This window comes from Erpetoichthys calabaricus, chromosome 2 (assembly GCF_900747795.2).
Source record: "Erpetoichthys calabaricus chromosome 2, fErpCal1.3, whole genome shotgun sequence".
NCBI lineage: Eukaryota > Metazoa > Chordata > Cladistia > Polypteriformes > Polypteridae > Erpetoichthys > Erpetoichthys calabaricus.
Genome location: NC_041395.2, coordinates 207,603,888 through 207,612,230, shown reverse-complemented (window position 1 = coordinate 207,612,230; position 8,343 = coordinate 207,603,888).

Here is an 8,343-nt window from a genome sequence, read left to right as displayed (position 1 = left end):
AACAACCTAGCAGCTGATATTTGGTCTATTCATTATGAAAATCCCTTTATTAATCCACCTGAACTTGTTTTTTCAGTTCCAGATTTGTGCAAGTTGTATGCCTCCACCATTGCACAAAAGACACCAGCCTACTCCATGGCACATATGTGCTTTGGTAGACTTTATTAACCCAGTGGGACATTTCCTTTAAGCAAGAAATTACAAAGCATCAGGCATTACACAGATAAGATAAGCAAAAAAACAAGTGAGGTCAGGTGAGTCAGAAGGCTCTGGACAAAAAAAGCTGAAGTGATTTAAAAGTATTTATGAGCACAAAAAAGGAACTATCACACTATTGAACAATCTCATCAAAAACAGGTCCATGGCTGCCCTTATCTTGTAGAAGACTCATAATGTCAGGGTCATCTTTAAATTTCAAGAAATGTTTGTTCATGAGTGAATGCCTGCAGTCATTTGAGTACAAGATTAACAGAATAGGAGATAGGCAGTGAATGAGTTAAAACTATCAGGAAAAACAGTCATTAACACTCTTTGTGTTCTGTTAGTTAAAATGTATAGAATCCACCCACCAAGATAGGATCTAAACAAGTTTGTAAATCGGTTTGTCAACTGAAATGTGAGCCTGGATTGTATTAAAATCTGACAAGAAATCAATAAAAGCAATCTTGCATGGTTTTTTGATCTTTAAACAAGCTTAGTTTAGAATTACCAGCAAACTTTGTGTTTTTGCAATTTTGAAGCAAAACAGTAATGTTATATGGAGAACTTCAAGCTCCATAAAGAATTCAACCCAGTTCTTTGGAGATGTGCTAACTATTGTGTCAACCTACTACCCTAACATAATTACCAGTCTTTCACAAATTAAAATGCGATTTTTAATACCTCCTCCACATTTCAGTTATCTTACATTAACTAAAAGTCATAATTTTAAATGTATACTAGCTACAATACTGATTAGTTCAGAATTTAGGAAAAGGCAGTGGTATTAGACATCATCTGAATTAAAGTACAGCATGCATACTGTTTCACATTGTTATACAACAACAACATTTATTTCTTTTGCACATTTTCATACAAATGATGTAGTTCAAAGTGCTGTAAAAGATATCAAAGATGTAATTGCATGCAAAGAAAAACAAACTAAAATGAAATAACAGTTATAATGCTTAAATAGTATACAAAATGCACTCTTACATAAGATAGATATATAATTAAGAGAAATAAAATCTATAAATATAGAATTGTTTTTTAAGTCTCTAAATAACAGCCAGATGATAAGGTTAGTTAGCCTGGGTTGACAGAAAATATTTTTTAAAAAAAACAGTTTAGCCAGAAAAAAAACAAAATATGTAGGGGTTCCAAGCCACTAGGTATTCTGTGGACATAAATGTTTTTAAGTAGCTCTGTGTTGTTTTTTGTTGTATCCATTTTCATTCAAACACCACAGGCAATTGCACATGACTTTGATCACCACCACAGAAGAATCAGAAAAGAATGCAGAGAAAAGTAAAGGTTAATAAGGATTGCAGGTTGATTGAAGAGTATGATCATTCTGTGTCTAATTCTGTGGTTTATTAAGGTTTGAACTAAAATCTATCCACAAAAAAGCCAAATTAAAAAGGTTAGTTTTTTGGAGTTTTTCTTAAGTTATCGTTATCATCAGTGTTAGCTTGGTGCATCTCTATTAGTAAAGTATTGCAGAGTTTTGGTGCATAACAGGAAAAGGTCCCTTTACCACTTATTTTATGTTGGCTCTTGGAATAATAAGCAGACTGCTATTAGAAGATCTAAGGTTATGACTTGGAATTTAGGGGGATAGGCATTCCAAAATAAAGGAAGGAGCAAGTCAGTTCTAAAAATATATTTAACTAATGTAACATTGCTAAAATTGGTGAGATATGCTCAGATTTTCTTTTTCTGGCTAAGATTTTGGCTGCTACATTCTGGAGTAACTTAAACTGATTGATATCTTTCTTAGTTAGGAGTGTGTTACAGTAATTTAGCCAACTAAAAACAAAAGTGTTAGTTAACACTAGAATCCCTGAAGCCTACAAAAAAAGTCGTAATGCTGGGCCACCTTAAATTCCTTCTCACTTCTTCATCAGCGTCTTTGTTTTGCAAATGTGTCAATCAGCTCAAGCAGTAAGCAGCCTGATATCCCATCCCCCACCGAGGCAGCTGAAGTGAAGTCAGACGCAAAATTCTCAGAGCTCAACTCTGTTTACCTGGGTGTGGGGTGTCTGGAATTGTATTATGTAAATAATATATTGTTACTTGTAATACATACATTTCATGTGTGTTCCGTGCCTGCAACGATCTGGGTAAATGTAAGATGACATAAATACAAGGGAAGAAATGTCGAACTCATAGCTAAAACAGAAACGTTTCTCATGTTATAGTAATAATGACAAAATGCAACGTTATAAGAGGTCTAACTTTTCCAATGTTTCTTAAATGGAAAAATGAAGTCTTAGTAATACAGTTAATATGTGATTTAAAGTTTAGATTTGCTTCCATGATTAGACCTAAATTCTTGCATTTCACCTTGACTTTTAATGTTAATTTTATTTATAATACCCTCATGTTTCCATTTCTACTAATGAATGAGATTTTAGTTTTTACCTTGTTTAGGCTGAGGAATTCAATACTGATTCATGTAGAAATACAAGACATACATTGGATTAGAGTGCCCAGAGCGTCAGAGCCATTGTTATAGATAAGTAAAGATGTGTGTCAGCTGCAAAGCTGTGGTAGTTCACCTTGTGTTTTGGGATATTATTATTATTATTATTATTATTATTATAAGTAAAGATGTGTGTCAGCTGCAAAGCTGTGGTAGTTCACCTTGTGTTTTGGGATACTCTGACCTAATGAAAGCATACAGATTGAAAATAACTTCAGACCCTGAATAGATAATTGTGGTACACTATATACAAAATCATGGATCCCTGAAAAATAATCATCACAACTAATACAATATTTTCCACCTGTTAAATAAGACTGAATCCAATTGAAGATACTGTCCAAGTGGCCCACACATTGACTAAGGCAATTTTTTAGAACAATGTGGACTACTGCAGTTATACTACTATCCAATTAAATAACAAATTTAGATTTAACTATGAGAAACACTTTTGCATGCACTCTATGGTCACATCGAGTCAAAAAAAGAAAGTTTGTTTTAAATACATTTTAAAAAAAATCTGATCACATTGTTAGAATTATAAATTCTGCCGAAATTGTGCTTTGCCAATTATAATGGAATGCTGTAATTATTATAGACTTATATAAAGTTACACTTTTAAAAGGGCATGCACATATAATCACAATGTAAACCTTGGATTTAGATAGAGGGTGTTACGTGAAGCAACAAATGACAGTAAACATCCAATTTTGAAAAATAAAACTGAAAAAAACCCAACGTGTCGACTTCTGAGTGGTCTACCCAAAATGCTGTGTTTCTGAATTTCTTCTTATTTCTATGGTGAATCTATTGTAACTTTCACCTTTTTTGCAATCATGCTTTTTCCAGAAAGTATACCATGTAACTGATTTGTTCCTTATTAGAACCCAAATAATGACATTTATAGTAGTGAAAAACCCTGTGAATCCAAACTTAATACATACCATCTTTTAACAATCATAAAAACTATTCCTTCTTCAAATCTATCCTCTTAACAAGACTGCTGTGAACTCATTTAAAATACCACATGTCCACAGCAAACAATCTGTTTATCCTGCCTCATAGCTTTTTAAAAGTTCAGCGTAACATATGTAGGATGCATTTTTTGTAAATGAAGCACAAGTCAGGAAGAGTGGCTTACTCAGGATCACACAGACTGCAAAATGTGAAGAGAGAACAAGCAAGCATAATTTTTGCAAAAAGACTTAATTTGTCTAATTTTTCATAAACATCCATTGGTCTGCAAGTCTGACAGTGAGAAGATGTTTTTAAAGGCAGTGTAATAAAGTTTAAGGAAACATTCAGTAGGGTATTACTTTCTTGTTAAAAACTTTAATTTCTCATATTGCATTTATCATCTAACAGTAATTTGGCACTTCCATTTTATATGTCAGTCCTTTTGTTCATACCTGTCCTGGGTATGACGTTAAACTGCATCCGGCCCTGCAAGCAGTCCTCCAACAGGGAAACCATGGGGGTTGGTGGCAGGATTGGCACTCCAGCCACCGTAAAAAAACTTCACACAGCTGTAAGGTGAAAGAAAGGACTCCTTTTTGCTCTCTGTGGGAGTAGCTCTGCTGTGCTGCTTGCATCATGAAGGAGATGGGGGAAAGCCCTCGGGAGCCCTATCCCCGGAAGAGTCGAAACTGTCGGAGAGTCAATGGGGTCAGACCTGTTGATCAGAACTGTGAGTGATGTCTCAGTGAGGGAGACATTTAATTTGTAACTTCACTCGGTGGTTGATGGGTGCCCACGAGGTGACACTCCTCTGGCATGGGTGACTTCAGTGCAAGCACTGGCACTGACAGGGCTGGCTATGAAAATTGTCTCGGTCTCCATAGGTCTGGTGACTGTGGTGAAAATGGCTCCATGTTCCTTAACTTTGCAAAAGGTCAGGGGCTGCAAATCGCTGGATCCTGGTTCCAGCACCCTGAGCCGCATCGTTCTACTTGGTACTCCAGTACTGGTGGTGCAGTGAAGGAGATCGATCACATCCTCGTGGGCATACACTGGAGGCTGTTGCAAAACTGCAGGGTCTACAAAAGTGCCCAGTTTGTGAATTCTGGCCACAGACTTCTTGTTGCTACTCTTTTTTTTTTTTTTAATTTTATTTATTAATTTTATTGTAATCATTCCATACAAATAGATCAATTTATAACAAAAAAAAAAATTGAAGACAAATCAAACCCCACCCCTGAAAAGGAGAGCTTAGCCAAAGGAGAAATGCTTAGGGCTTTTTAATAAGGCGACAATAAACAAAATAAAGGAAGAAATATATATAGGTAAATAAAAAATGGAGAAGGAAAATAAATGCGGTAATAGTTATTTCTCTTATTCTAAAATAATATTGATTAGATCCTGCCAGGTTTTAAAAAAATTCTGTACAGATCCTCTAATTGAGAATTTGATTTTTTCCAATTTCAAATATACATAACTTTTAGTTGAATAATTCTATGCCTTGCGCATATGGAGCTCGAGTGAATTCTCTGCTTTGCTACCTTCCACTCCTTTTCTGATATATTGATTAAGAGATCTTCTTCCCAATGTCCTCTTGGGTCTTTGAAAGGTAGGGACTCTAATAAGATTTTATATAATGCGGAAATGGTGTTTAATTCCTCGAAATTGAGCAGTATTTTTTCCAGCATGGAGGGTACGAGGTGAGGAAAATCGGGCAGTTTCTGTTTAACAAAATTTCTAATTTGAAGATAGTGAAAGAAATGTGTAGCTGGGAGGTTGAATTTGGAACGTAATTGTTCAAAAGATGCAAATATGTTGTCTATATATAGATCTCTGAGCATTTTAATCCCAAAACTTTTCCAGGTATTAAAAACTGGATATGTTTGCGAGGGTTGAAAGAGGTGGTTCTCTTGCAGAGGTGCCGCGGATAAAAGATTTTCCATCTTAAAATGCTTTCTAAGTTGGTTCCATATTCTGAGTGAGTAAAGCACAATTGGGTTATTAGTATATTTGTGATAACTTGCATTTATTGGAGCGCAGAGCAGGGAGTATAAAGAAGTACTACAGGATTTTACTTCTATTGCGAGCCAAGCCTGTGTATGTTCATTTTTTTGTGTCCAGGTTTTTATGGCTTGTATGTTTGCTGCCCAGTAATAAAACTGAAAATTAGGTAAAGCCATGCCACCTTCTGCCTGAGGTCTTTGTAGGGTCGCTCTTCGGATACGTGGGTGTTTTGAGTTCCAAATGAATAAGGTTATTGTTGAATCTAATTGCTTAAAAAATGATTTATTGATATACTATATTGGAATGTTTTGAAATAAAAAAAGAAGTTTAGGAAGGCTATTCATCTTAACAACGTTAATTCTTCCGGCTAGAGTGAGATGAAGGGTTGACCATCTATGCAAGTGCTTAATTTTTTCCACACAGATGGCAAAATTTTGTTGATAAAGAGCTTTATGTTTACTTGTGATATTTACCCCTAGGTATTTAAACTGATCTGCTATGGTAAAAGGTAGGGTGTCTAATCTAATATTATATGCTTGTGAATTCACTGGAAAGAGTATACTTTTATTCAGATTAATTCTGAGACCGGATATCTTTTGAAATTCTGTTAGTGCTGTTAAAACTGCAGGCACAGTGTTTTCTGGCTCTGATATATATAAAACCATATCATCTGTATATAGAGAAATTTTCTGTTCCAGTCCTTCTCTGATAATCCCCTTTATCTGATAAGAATTTCGACAGTGAATCACCAGTGGTTCAATGGCGATTGCAAACAGCAGTGGTGACAAGGGACATCCTTGTCTGGTACCACGTTCTAGCTTAAAGTAGTCTGAGCAAATGTTGTTAATACAAACTGAAACTTCTGGATTGGTATACAGTAGTTTGATCCATGCACAAATATTCGGGCCAAACCCAAATTTCTCCAATGCAGTGAAAAGGTAGTTCCATTCAATCATATCAAATGCTTTTTCTGCGTCTAATGATAGTAATATCTCTGGGGTTTTTGATTTTGCTGGTGAATATATAACATTAAACAAGCGTCGGAGATTGGAAGATAGGTGTCGGCCTTTAATAAATCCAGTTTGATCCTGTGATATTACCAAGGGCAGCACTTTCTCCATCCTTCTAGCTAGAATTTTTGAGAGTATCTTAACATCATTATTCAGGAGTGAAATGGTCTGTATGATGCACATTGTAACAAGTCCTTATTTTGTTTAGGAAAGACAGTGATTAATGCTTGACGAAATGTTTGCGGTAGTATTTGGTTGTCTCTAGCTTCTGTAAATGTTGCCAATAAGAGGGGAGCTAGCTGAGTGGAGAATTTCTTATAAAATTCTACGGGGTAACCATCAGGGCCTGCGGATTTCCCGCTTTGAAGTGACTTTATAGCATCTAATAATTCTGTTAGTGTCAGAGGTTTATCCAGTTCCTCAGCACTTAAAGCATCTATTTGTGGTGTCTGTAATGTATCCAGAAATGCATTAGATTGTGTGTTGTCTTCTTTGAACTCAGTAGAATATAAGGATTTATAATAATCTCTAAATGCGTGCATTATATTTTTATGGTCAATGATTTCTTCTCCATTCGTGTTGGTAATTACTGGTATTGCATTGTGAACTTCTTGTTTGTGAATTTGTTGAGCTAAAAGCTTATTAGCTTTTTCTCCGTGTTCATAGTAATGATGTCTTGACTTATAAATAAGTTGTTCAGTTTCTTTAGTTGTTAAGATGTTAAGTTCTGTATGCAGGGCCTGCCTTTTCCTGTGAAGAGCTTCACTTGGACGCCTGGCTTGTTCTTCATCTATTCTAGTAATTTCATTTCTTAGCTCTGACACTTTCTTGGTTTCTAATTTATTTCTATGGGAAAGATATGAAATAATCTGTCCTCTTAAGAAGGCCTTTAGAGTTTCCCAGAGTGTTCCTGCAGAAACCTCTGTGGGCATGTTTGTCTCTAGGAAGAAGCTGATTTGTTTGGATATAAATTCTGTGCAGTTCTAGTATGCCAATAAAAGAGGGTTAAGACGTCATCTGCGAGGTGAGTGTGAGGGGCTTAATGATTTTAACTCCAAGACTAGAGGGGCGTGGTCAGAGATAACAATTGTGTCGTATTTGCACGATTTAATCGTAGGCAGGAAATTATTATCTATAAAAAAATAATCAATTCTTGAGTAGCTATAATGCACTGGTGAGCAGAATGAATATGTTCTTGAGTTTGGGTTAAGAAACCTCCAGGGGTCTGATAAGTTGTGGTCATTTAAAAACTGTGTAATTGTCTTTGCAGTGTTAGATGTCGTCCCCCCTGTCACAGGAGTCCTATCTAAGAGTGGATTTAAAACACAATTAAAGTCCCCAGCCATTATAATTTTATGAGTGTTCACATTGGGAATGGATGCAAATAGATTTTGCATGAATTCCTTATCATCAACATTGGGTGCATAAACATTTATCAAAATCATTTTACTGTTAAATAAGTTGCCCATGACCATCACATATCTCCCTTCAGGGTCCGATACTACATCTGATGCTACAAATGGAACTGTTCTGTGTATGAGAATTCCCACCCCTCTAGTTTTCTTTATAAAGCTAGAATGGAACATTTGGCCAGTCCAGTCTTTTTGTAATCTGAACTGATCCTTGCTTAGTAAGTGGGTCTCCTGTAAAAATACTATTTTAGCGTTTAAGCCTGTTAGGTGAGAGCAT